Source organism: Schistocerca americana, chromosome 5 (assembly GCF_021461395.2).
Source record: "Schistocerca americana isolate TAMUIC-IGC-003095 chromosome 5, iqSchAmer2.1, whole genome shotgun sequence".
NCBI classification, from domain to species: domain Eukaryota; kingdom Metazoa; phylum Arthropoda; class Insecta; order Orthoptera; family Acrididae; genus Schistocerca; species Schistocerca americana.
Genome location: NC_060123.1, coordinates 718636472 through 718649847, shown reverse-complemented (window position 1 = coordinate 718649847; position 13376 = coordinate 718636472). Strand labels below are relative to the sequence as shown.

The 13376-nt window shown below is 45.9% G+C and overlaps 1 pseudogene; it reads right to left on the bottom strand.

Moving 5' to 3' along the window:
* Positions 1 to 6206: 6206 nt before the first annotated feature.
* LOC124617246 lies at positions 6207 to 6381 on the bottom strand (annotated as a pseudogene).
* Positions 6382 to 13376: the final 6995 nt, after the last annotated feature.

Genomic DNA, 13376 nt, shown 5'->3' with positions numbered 1-13376 from the left:
AAGACTAAGACTGACAAGCGGTAAAACATAAGGTGCGAGCTTCAGCCAGCTCTTTCTGGTGAAGTAAAGCAGCCAGATAGGAGGCTGATGCTGATGCTGTTGCAATATGGGTCGCAAGATGTTCCGCAGGAATCAACGGTTCTGTACAAAGGCCATCTGGGAGGTGAAGGCCTGGGAGGGTGGACTGCCGATGGCAACCTTGGAAAGAGTGAGTGTAGCCCATCCCCGTGACATAGGGACAGTAGAACCGAGGGAAGAAACAAAGTGTTCCCAACACATCCGCTTGCTCTGTTTGATTAAATAACGGGCTATAGCGCGAAGGCGCTTAGAGGTAATAAGGTTGACGATGGATGGGTGCCTCTTAAGGTGTTGCGAAGATCGACGGCGATCACGGATGGCAAAGCCAATGGCTGTACTCCACCACGGGACTTACCAGCGGCGAAATGGTCCAGATGAGCGGGGTACAGTAAGGCTAGCAGCGCGAACAATGGCGTCAGACACGTCACGTAGGACGTCAGAATACAACCCGACAAAGTGGGAGAAAACACGACCTGTGCTGTGTATAGAGGCCAATCGGCGCGTTGGGAAGACCAACGAGGTCACCTGTCCATCGGGGAGCGGGAAGGGAGCGAGAGAATCAACGGGAAATGGTCACTATCACAAAGGTCGTCGTGTGGTGACCAGTGTAATGAGGGGAGGAGGGAGGGAGAAGAAAGATAAAGATCAATGGCAGAAAAGGTACCATGACCGGCACTGAAATGAGTAGGGGAGCCATCATTAAGAAGGCATCAGTCGTGGTCTGTAATAAACTGGTCTATCAGAAGACCTCGTATAGATGGAAAGGCACTGCCCCACAAGGGATGATGAGCATCAAAATCCCTGGGAAGGTGGAAGGGAGGAGGAAGTTGCTGAAGAAGGACAGTTAAGGCAGCAGGTGGAAGAGTCCTGTCAGGAGGGAGATAAAGATTGCAAACCGTGATCTCAGAGCCCAGGTGGACCCTAACAGTAACTGCTTCCAATGTAGTTTAAAGTGTAATCCACGTGCTAGCAACGTCTGTACGGACCAACATACAAACGTCGCCAGAAGCCCGCAGGGGGCTGACCGAATTTCGACAGAAAACACGGAACCTACAGAGGGTCGGTGAGTGATCATCAGCAAAATGAGATTCCTGTAGAAGCACACAAGCTGCAGAGTAAGTTGAAATAAGGGATTTCAATTCTGGAAGGTGATGGTAATATCCATTACAATTCCATTGGATAACCACAGAATGATGATTCAAATGGGGGTTGAACAGGCTAAAGCCAGTCATACCGCCGAGTCATCAGCCTTCACCAACAAGGAGGGGGCGACATCCATGAACATCAGGGTAGAATCTGGTTGTAAAGTCGCGGATGGGACCTCTGGTGACACCAGACGCTCCTTGTCTCGAGACTTATGTTTCTTCTTCTATTCTGTTTGAGATTGAGGAAGGCTGTTTGGCATAAAGGAGCCAGCTGCAGCAAGATCGGGAACAGAAAGAGATCGGGCGACCTGGGGGCCAACAGATCTTGGTTCCCACAGTCGTCGCGTGGCAGCAGATCTTTGGCCTGGAAGGCGCTGGGAAAGGGTATCCCGGGAGGGACGCCTCTGACTGGCAGACGCCAAAGAAGTGGGACACTTCTCCGGATGGGGAGGGGGAGCAGCGCCCAGAGGAGAAGGTGTGGGAGCCGCAGGTGAGGGGGGGGGGGGGGCGAGGAGAGGGGTCCAGGTCTGGGGTAAGGAAGGTGGAGGAATGGGTGAAGGTGTAACTAAAGCATAACTAGACGTCATGGACACAGGGTGAAGACGTGGATACTTCTTACGAGCCTTAGTGTAGGCTAGATGATCAAGGGACTTATACTCCTGTATCTTCTTTTCCTTATTATATACTGGGCAATCTGGCGAACGTAGAGAACGATTGTCATCACAATTTACACACACAGGAGGCGGAACACAGGAACTCCCCTCATGGACTGGACGTCCACGGCCACCACAGAGAGGGACCTGCGAACAGTGGGAAGACATGTGTCCAAAATTCAAGCACTTAAAACACCTCATAGGAGGTGGGATGTACGGCTTCACGTCACATCAATAAACCATAATCTTTACTTTCTTAGGAAGGGTATACTCTTCAAAGGGTAGGATAAAGGCACCAGTATCAATTCGATTGTTCTTTGGACCCTTCTGAACACGCCGAACAAAGTGAACACCGCGCCATCCGAGATTGTCCCTAAGTTTTCATCTGTTTGAAGGATGAGGTCGCTTTGAAAAATCACACCTTGAACCATATTTAGAGACTGGTGGGGGGTAATGGACACAGGAATTGTGCCAAGATGGTTACAGGCACGAAGGGCCACAGAGTGGGCAGCTGAAGCAATTTTGACCAACAACAAACCCGACCGCATCTTCCTCAGGGAGTCCACTTTGCCAAACTTTTCTTCAGTGCGTTCCACAAAGAATAAAGGTTTGGTATTGGTGATAGTATCCTCATCAGTCATGGTGCAAACCGGATAGTGGGGGAAAGGTTTCGCCCCTAGCCGATGGGCCTGACCCTCCTCCCAGGGGGTAGTCACCGAATGGAAGGCCGAAGGGGCAGGAGAAGCAGCACTAGAAGAATCATTTCTATGCAGAGAGACAGGGGCAGAAGAATGGCCAGAGTTCGGACCTGTATGCGTTTCATTTGCATAGCATCCGCCCTGATACCACCCACTTCGATCAGGGGCTAACCCTGAAGGGCGCCACCCAGCCACAGCAAGGGCCGTCTGGCACGGCGGCTATTGCCGGGAGTTCCAATGCTCCAGGATGACGAGCAACCACTCCTAGGCTTACACAAGGAGGTCACAGCTCAGGTATCAGAGGTGTGATCCCTGTGTGTTCAGGGGGCTCAACCAAAAGAGTACATAGCGAACCCACCACACGGGCTGGCTACCGTGCTGGCTATGCACCCTAACATCAGACTACAACGTGAAAGAAAAGGTGGAATGAACTAGGAGGGCACACGTCAGAGACACTAGGTAAGGTGCTCTTCCCAAAATCGCTAACACTACGGAAGATAAATTCAGTAATGGAGGTCAAACCCCAGAAGGGGACCAGGGAGTGCCAAAAGGGTGAAGTGATTACGCAACAAAGCTAAATTGCAAAATCAACATAACCAGGAGGACAGCGGGGCCAACATAAGCAAGGACACCAAGAGAGGGAGAGGAGAGGGCGAAGGGGAAGGAGCTAGGAGAGGAAAGGAGGGTAAGGGCAAGGAAATGCAGCCCTGGAAAGAAGGAAGGCTGCAATAGCTCGGGGCCCCACGCTCTCCATGCACGTACTCACAAAAGAACTGTGAGCCCCCTAGGGGGTTTATAGAAGGTAACGGAAACCGTCGAATGATGCTGAAACTTCAGCAGAACATGTCTGCTTAATAAAAAGAAAAAGAAAAGATTGAGGTTTGCTCAAGGCGGACTCTCTCGGAAAACAAATCTTTCTAAATTTTCCAGACCAATACATTTTTTTCATATGAGTTACATGCCCTGCTCCAGCAGTAAAAGGAACGGAACTAGCGGAAAAATGTTCCCATCTGACCATAAAAATATTAATACGATCCTGTTTATTGAAAGACTGTGACTGAAAGGTGCCTCATGCTATCTTCCTCAACACCTACGGATTATGGCTCAGAGGAACCCTGACAGCAACGCCACCATTTTGAATAATGCTTATTGTGCAGCCAGAGGACGTCGTGTTACGACTCAAACTGTGCGCAACAGGCTGCATTATGCGCAACTTTACTCCCGACGTCCATGGCGAGGTCCATCTTTGCAAGCACAACACCATGCAGTGCGGTACAAGTGGGCCCGACAATATGCCGAATGGGCTGCTCAGGATTGGCATCACGTTCTCTTCACCGACGAGTGTCGCATATGCCTTCGACCAGACAATCGTCGAAGACGTGTTTGATAGCAACCCGGTTAGTCTGAACGCCTTAGACACACTGTCCAGCGAGTGCGGCGCGTTTGATGTTCCTTGCTGTTTTGGGGTGGCGTTATGTGGGGTCGACGTACGCCGCTGGTGGTCATGGAAGGCGCCATAACGGCTGTACGATATGTGAATACCATTCTCCGACCGATAGTGCAACCATATCGGTAGCACACCTTGTGAATGACTTCCTTCAGGATAACGACGTCGCTCGACTAGAGTGGCGAGTATGTTCTCCAGACATGAACCCTATCGAACATGCCTGGGATAGATTGAAAAGGACTGTTTATGGACGACGTAACCCACCAACCACTCTAAGGAATTTACGCCGAATCGCCGTAGAGGAGTGGGACAATCTGGACCAACAGTGCCTTGATGAACTTGTGGATAGTGTGCCACGACGAATATAGGCATGCATCAATGCTAGAGGACGCGCTACTAGGTATTAGAGGTACCGGTATGTACAGAAATCTGGACCACTACCTCTGAAGCTCTCGCTGTAATGTGTGGTTTTGATAAGCAAATTAAGGATGGAAGCGGTTTTTATGTAGATCTCTATTCCAATTTTCCGTACAGATTCTAGATTTATGCTGTTGAACTTCTTTTTGCAGTCCACGTGTACTCTGCATGGGTGTGACTTTCCTCCTGTACGTTGGTGGGCTATTTTTATCGTTGTGACAGCTCTCTGCATAGTCAGTGACACGTGGAGGACTAGATAACCTAACTAATGGAACGTGGTGCGATTTAGAGAGAATAAACAGGGGTCTGCGACATGGCAGCGGACACCTCTTACACGTAGAAATCGCATGGACTCAAATGCTGTGTACTGAAGACTGGAAGTTTCGTGAGAATGTAGCAGACACACGATACGCTGATGAGATGGAAGTTTCGAGGTGAGCTCTGTGCCACTTCTTCTAAGTGTTCTAGCAAAGATACCACAATCTGTCACACGTATATTGCGAAGTGACTGCAGTGCGAAAATTAGGGACTAATACAAACATTTCTACTAAGAGACAATCAACAGCAGAAATACCGTTTTCTATTTTCTCGATAAATAACTTTCTTCTGTGAGTTTTGTGTACCCATAAAATGATGGACTGATATCTTAACAGACAGACAAAATTTACATCTCCCTCTATAAGCATACTTTGCACGTCTTTGTACGGTGCGTGACTGAGGGTACCCTATATCACTGCTAGTCATTTCCTTTCCTGTTCCGCTCGCAAATGAGCGAGGGGAAAGAAAACACTGTCTATATGTAGCCATATGAACGCCAGTTTCTCGTATCTTCGTGGTCCTTATGTGAAGTGGAGGTTGTTGGTAGTAGAATCCTTCATCAGCCAGCTTGGGATGGATTCTTTGCTATTGTTCACTGGATCAGCCTCTACAGTATATTTCGAAAACACATCTCACAATATTTCGGTCTGCGGGTGGGATGAGGTTCATCTTGGTATTTACCCCAGTGACATTTAAGCACCCACTCTTCTGGGAAGGATAGGAGGACTTTTGTGAGTCTGGAATTATTAACAGCTGTGACGAGCGGTGGCTGGTCACCCGCGAGCGGTGCAGCGCAACGTGTGGGCAGAGATCTGCTAACCAGTGGCGGCACTGGCAGCTGTCCGCACGTGACCTGGTGGCGGCAGTGGGGACGCCAGTCAGAGGCACCGTTCGGTGGAAGAAGAGGCTGAACAATCCTGCTGCCCCAGTACACTGACAGGTCTCAGTAGGATTAGTACAGGAGCAGTATACTGGCATTATAGGTGACTTGTTTCCACCAGCATGACAAGACAACCGGCAGATGGAACGTAATTAGCGTTGGAGATCTTCAGCTGTTTGACGATGGTTACTACCCACTTTGGTGTGGTAAGAAGTGAGTAGCTAGCCTGTGGAAAGCCAGCAGAGACTTCCGTCCATAACGTTTACCTGGGGGCTCTCGTGATCAGTTTAATTAATTAGTCTATCAATTTCATATTAATGACGTGCCACTGGGTTACTGGAAGCAAGGGTGAAGTACCATGGGTATTATTCACAAGACAGAGTGGTTCTCATGTGATTTTTCGTTGCAGTGATATTTTTTAACGAAATTTCAGTCTCCCACCTACACATCTTAATAAAATCCGCTGTATTACCGAATTTCTAAAGTGATACATAGTATTAATCTGATATTCACGATTCTCCTGTGCTGCTATCCTACGAGACTTCGTAGGTGGTGAGGCATTTTATTACCTCTAGGCAGTTTGGAAGTGTGGAAGCGAGCTGTGACAGAGGCAGAGCACGCTCTTAGCACTCCGTGTTGAGCCAAAAATAAGTTCAGTATTCCAGTCCTGCTATGCAGGACATCACAGATATTAAGCTGATAAGAACAGATTTTTCTATCTGAAAATAGAATACTAAGAAGAAATACAGCCTATGCCATACTGTTCTACAAGATTTTCATAACTACTTGTTTACTGACCTGAAAACGTATGTATGGTCCAATTTCTTCTGTCTTCGAGAATAACTTATATAAAAGGGAGGAATGTATATGTTGCATGATAAATTTGAGGTGTAAGGGCAACGAAATCCTCATTTACGATAGACTAAAGTGAAACTTTTTAAAAACTGGGGAGTCTATGTATGGGGTGGAACTGCAGTTAGAACCCCAGACCCAAGTCACGGCTGCTTGTCTCGCAGTGTGTCGTGGCCAGTGGCAGGAGTGGCCTAACAGAAGCCATCTTGCCCGACCATTGGACTTTATAAAAAAAGATTCTGGCTAGTCAGCACTTGCCCGCAGCTGTGGTGGTGTTCTCAGCGCCCTCTGGGTGGCTGAATAGCGAACTAGCCAGGTGGTGGTGAGCATTTTAAGCGATCTAGTTGAGTCCTGTGGAGCATTTTCTGTCAATTTTGATATGGCAGCTGTGTCAGTTCTCCCCTTTGTTCAGTGAGTTCACAACAGAACCGCAACCCAACATTTCTCACCAATTTAATTAATGTTTAAATAAATAAAAAATATACTGGTCGAGTTTACCACCCATTTTGTGTCATAAGATCCTTCCAGTGCAGCAGCTCAATGCTGCTGACTGAGCTTTTCCCACCAGTCCACAAGTGGGGGGAGAGAAGGGTGACAAGGAGGAAGCAACCACTAGAGAGAGAGAGAGAGAGAGAGGAGAGAGAGAGAGAGAGAGAGAGAGAGAGACAGCATGTCTGAAATTCCCCAGTCAAAGGAATGCATCACCTGATGCTTTGTTTGGGACCATGAGAATAAAGGGAGTTGCCTCTGACAGTTAGTCCATTCATCCAGCAGTGTACAGGGGTCCTGTCATCGGACTGTGTGATGGCCAACACCAGCTTCTCTGTGCACAGTGTGATCTCACAGTCGGCATGGCGAAAGACTGTGTGGCTCCCAATAGCGGTTTCTCTGCGATATCGCAGTTGCTGCAGAGGACGGGCAGCGAGTGGAGGAAGGTGCTTGTGTAATCGTATGTTACATATTTATAAAGAGTTTCACCTTGTTTTTGCAAACTAATAATCACAATCAGTCAATCTGATGGTATATTTTCAAGAGTGGGATGAATTTACCATCATTTTTATTTGTCAGATTGAAAGGCTGTAGGATACTGTACTATTTATTGTAGGGTTGTATCTTCCACCCTCTCACCACTTATAAGAACAATAAAGGGAGATAAATCAATCAATCACTTTGATTGACAACTGTCAAAATTTCGCTCATGCTGGGCGAAGGGGAGTGGGAGACGTGTGAAGTACTTGTGCCAGAGGATGATGAATGGGGATGGCTGGTTGGGTTTGTTAGAAGGATGGATTATCCACGTGGGTCATAAATCATCCCACAGGGGGTGCCAAAACAGTTAAAATAAAAATAGGTCAAGAGGGGGACGATTGTTTAATTGATCAATTTAATTAATTAACATATCTGTTTTATATCAAAAGTGGCGCAGAATCCACTTTGCCCCAGTACTTGTATGTAATGGACAGTGTGCAAAGAAAATGAAGGAAAAGTGGTGGCCCTAAGTAGAGAGTCAATGATGTGGTTGCGGCTGAGGTTAACAGTAGTAAGTGGGAACAAGACGTTCATCTATAAATCTGAAGTGGAACAGCGGTAACTGTGACAATAATTTATTACAAACCAATTCACAGTCGGATCAATGTATGATTAACTTACACGCGGAAGATGTGCAAAAATCGTAATATGAATTCCTTAGAGCTGCACAGTTGCCAGAAAGTGAGTGAAAGAACACAGTCTGGTAATTAACTTGCGAGAGCATTCATGTAAATTAAGTATGTGGCTACTTTGAATATGATGATTGCGTCGTTCGGATCGTACCTTACTAACAATATTTGTGCGGAATACCATAGAAATTAGTCGTGGTTAGGCCATCGACTACCAGAGGGTGTTTTCAAGCAAGACACTCCTTGGTCTAATTTAAGATTCACATATTCCTGTCTGATCGCTTTACAGCCAGAACTTATCTAGACGACCTACGACCTCATCCAGTGGAGGCCGGATATGCACTGCAAAAATTGCTACGACCCGTGCAGAGAACAAATTCCGCTCGTCTGATCCCGACCAAGAGTCTGCACTGCTCTACGTAAAGACTGACAGCTTCACGTCGCTTCAGAGAGTGCCTTCCTGCTTCAAATCGCATCCCAGAATATCTTCATGCTTCACGTCCCTTAAGGTGACGCTCCTCTCGGCTCTCTGAGGAAAAGCCCACAGGAAGTTACTGAATGCCCAATCAGACCGAATGTTCGAAATGGCGCCAGTGAGAGGCCTCGTAGCAAACGTTTCCCTCTCTCTTCCACCAAGTTTGTCGATATGCGAGCCAGTTACGGAATCGACTGGGTTAAAATTTTTTACACCATTTTTATGAAAGACTCCCACCCTCGCATATGGTGGCAACTCTAATCAATCTAAAATCGTCATAGCTACCAGCAGTGTGAAATAAGCCGCCAGTTCCCTCATTAGGGCTGATTTTAAGAGCGACATCCAATCACCCAGGTGAAACTTCCTGTGTCCACATGCAGGTCGATGAACTCGAATGCTAGATCTGACGAGATGGAGGTGGAAAAATGGAAGCAGCTAAATCCACGGAAGCTGCCCACGGCCGCTCGTATGATCTTATCTACACATCTAACTGTGGCCTAGAAAGCCAAGAACATGCTGCTCATTCACCAGCCGCGATACTATCAAAGTTCGCAGCTGGACCCATTGCACAGAAAGGCGACTGACTATACAGCCTGTGGGGTATTGTATCTGCAAGTGGCACTAAGGCTCGCAAATTTAGGACAATTCGAAGCCCAGTGCGACAACTGACAGCAGGGCCGCCCGTTCATCACAGCCCACAGGCTGGCCGACACAGGGGGAGAGCTGCCGGCTCACGGGCCCACGCCGTCTGCTGGAAACTCCTTTACCTGAGTCGGGTAACGCCACCCCGCACTCTGGTCTCTGAAACGCTTTGCCGCCTCCGTCCTGCTGAATGCCACACCAAGACACAGAAGAAAATCACTAGCCATCTACAAGTGCAAATCAAGTGCTGTTAATGAAAATATATTCTGTTACGGGGCAATAATAACCTCCTCAATCATCATGCTAGGTACATTTGCGTATCAGTACCTGGATTATACTTGTAAAAATGCCAAAACCTCTCTTTTTTCCTCGATTTATTAACAAGTACTGTCTATGACAATAAAATCCGTGGGCTAGCTAGAGCCTGACGCGTTTCACTCTTTATTTTCACACGTTTTTCACTAAGCCAACTTGCGACTGTGACAGAGAGCGAGCTGTTGTGAGTTTCGCCTTTTAGCTGGGCTTTCCGAAGAAATTACAGGCTTCTAGTTTGGTATTATGTGGAGACTGAAAGCGGTAGATGTATCCGGTTCAGTAGTATGAAAGGACGTAAGAAGCTAATACACATGCGAGATTGAAATGCGGTTGCAGATGAAGGAATGCAAGAAATGGTTACTGGAGAATATCGGATAGGTAGCAGGAATGAGAGAAGAGACGGGCTAACTGAGGTCTGAAATAAATTTCATACGCTAATAGCGAATACTCGTTCAACATTTATAAGAGATGGAGGTGTACTGGGGAAATGTCGGAAGATATGAAGAAAACACCAGTTAGATCACATCATAGTCAGACAGAGATTTCGGAATCAGATATTGGATCGTAAGGCACACCCAGGGCCAGATATAGACTCAGCTCACAATTTGTAATGACGACGAGTAGGCTGAAGTTTGAGAGACTAGTCAGGAATAATAAATGCTCAAAGAAGTATGATATGGAATACTTGCGCTGCCACTATCTGATCCCTCCACCCCTGTTCCACTCGCGAATAATGCGTGGGAAGAATGGTTGTCGCTAAGCCTCTGTATTGGCTCTAATTTCTCGAATTTTCTCCTCGTGATCAAAGTGTAATTCCGAAATTTCAATAGTAAATTTCTCCGTGATGCACAGCGCCTCTCTTGTAACGTCTGCCAGTGAATTTTGCTTACCATCTCCGTAACGCTCTCCCGTCAGCTAAACGATCCCGTGATGGATCTTCTCTATGTCCACTATTAGTCCTACCTGGTAGCGAACCCAGATAGATGAACAATACTCAAGAATCTGGCGAACAAGCGCCCTATAAGCCACTTCTTTCGTGGATGATTTATATTTCCTTAAGATTATTCCGATGAATCTGAGTCTTGTGTCTGCTTTTCCCACTATCTGTTTTATGTGGTCATTCCACTTAAGGTCGCTCTGGATAGTTACGCCTAGATATTTTACGGCAGACGCTGTCTCCAGCAGTTTGTCATCAATAGTGTAGCTGTACAGCAGTGGATTCTTTTCCTATGTATGCACAATATGTTACACGAATTTACATTCAGGGAAAAGTGCCAGAGCCTGAACCATCCATCAATTCTCTGCAGGTCATTCTGCAAATTCTTACAATATCCACCGATGCTACTTTGGTATAGACAACTGCACCACCTGCGAATATCCTTAAAGATCATCCGACGCTTTCTACTAGATCATTTATGTATTGTAAACAGCAACGGTTTTATCACACTTCCCTGTGGTACTCCGGATGTTACCTTTACATCTGTCGATGTTTTTCCGTTAAGAGCGACATGTTGAGTTCTTCCTGCAAGAAAGTCTTACACCCAATCGCAGGTCTGCTCCAATACTCCGTAAGCTCGTATTTTTCTCATGAAACGGCAATGCGGGACGTTGTCAAATGCCTTACTAAAAATCAAGGAGCACGGCATCAGCCTGAGCTCCGTTGTCCACTGCGCTGTGCATCTCATGGAGGAACACAGCGATCCGAGTTTCGCAGGATATCTGTTTGCGGAATCCATGTTGATTTTTGTAGAGGAGATATTCATTTTCCACAAATGTCATAATTCTTGAGCTTAAAACGTGTTCCATAGCTCTACAAAGAATGACGTCAACGATATAGGTCTATAATTTTGTGGATCTGTGTTCCGGCCTTTCTTAAAAACCGTAAAGACCTGCGTTTTTTTCCCAGTCGTTAGGTATCTTTCGCTGCTCAGGTGATCTACGATAAATTACTGCTACAAGGGGAGCAAGGTCTTTCGCATAATCTTTATAGAAACTTATGGGTATGTCACCTGGTGCTGAAGCCTTTCCGCTTGTAAGCGATTGTAATTGCTTTTTAGTTCCGCGATCGGTTACCTCAATATCTGCCATTTCGATGTTAGTACGACGATTGAAAGGAGGGACAGAGTTACGATCTTCCGCGGTGAAACAACTTCGGAAGACCAAATTCAACTTTTCGGCCTTCTCTCTGTTATCTTCCGTTTCGGTGCCGGTGTGGTCGCTTAGAGAATGAATAGATGATTTTGACCCACTTACTGATTTTCCATACGATCAAAATCTCTTAGGGTTTTTACTCAGGTCGGTTTACAACGTCTTACTTTCAAAATAATTGAACGCTTCTCTCATTTCTTTCCTTACGCTCATTTCCACTTTGTTCAGCCTTTGTTTAATATCAGCTTTTGTTTACTATCATATCAGGCAGAAGATGCGAATAACACTCCATCGAATTTTCTAAAACCATTTGGCGAGCTGGTAACAAAATGATTATTCACGTTGGTGTGTAGAATGTATAAGACTGGCAATATTGTTTCAGACTTCCGGAAAAACACCATACACCCGATTTCCAAAAATCGGAGGATCCGTCAAATTCGAGAATTATCGCACAATAAGCTTACAACTCATGCATCCAAGTTTCTGACAAGAATAATGTACAAAAGAGTGGAAAAGAAAAGTGAGGATCTGTTGGATGACTATTAGTTTGGCTATAGGAAAGGTAAAGGCACCAGAGAGCCAACTCTGACGTTGCGGTTGATAATGGAAGCAAGACGAAAGAAACAACAAGGCATGTTCATAATATCTTCGACAATGTAAAATGGTGCAAGATATTCGAAATTCTGAGAAAAGCTGGGGTTGAGCTGTAGGGAAAGACAGGTAATTTACAATATGTACAATATCTAAGAGGGAACAATAAGATTGGAAGACCAAGAACGACGTGCTCGGATTAGAAAGGGCGTAAGGCAAGGATGTAGCCTTTTCCCTCTACTGTTCGATCTACACGTTGATGAAGCAAAGACGGAAATATAAGGAAAGTTGAAGGTGAAAGGATATCGATGTTAAGATTAATTTATGACATCACTGTCATCAGTGAAAGTGAGGAAGAATCACAGGATCTGTTGCATGTAATGGTCTGATGAGTGCAGAATATGGATTGAGAGTAAATCGAAGACAGCAGGAAGTAATGGGAAGTAGCAGAAATGAGAACAGCGAGGAACTTAACATCGTAATTGATGATCACGAAGTAGATGGTATTAAACAGTTTTGCTAACTAGTTAGGAAAATAACCCTTGACAAATGGAGCAAAGAAGACGTGAAAAGCAGACTAGTAGCGACAGAAAGGGTATTCTGGGCCAAGAAAAGCCTAATAATATCACACATAGGTCTTAATTTGAGGGAGAAATTTATGAAAATGATCGTCTGGAGCACAGCATTTTATGGGAGAGAGACATGGAGTGTGTAAAACCCGCAACATAAGAGAATGAAAGTGTTTGGGATGTGGTGTTTCACAAGAATGGTGAAACTTAGGTAGAATGGTAAGTTAAGGAATGAGGAGGTTTTCTGCAGAATCGGCGAGAAAAGGAATATATGGGAGACATTAACAAGAAGGAGGGATAGGAAGATAGGGAATCTGTTAAGAATCAGCGAATAACTTCTGTGGCACTAGAGGGAGCTGTAGACTGTAAAGGAAGGTAGAGATTGGGATGTATCCAGCAAATAACTGAGGACGTCGGTTGCAAGCGCTGCTCTGAGGTGAAAAGGATGGCACAGGAGAGGAATTTGTAGCGGGCCGCATCAGACCAGCCA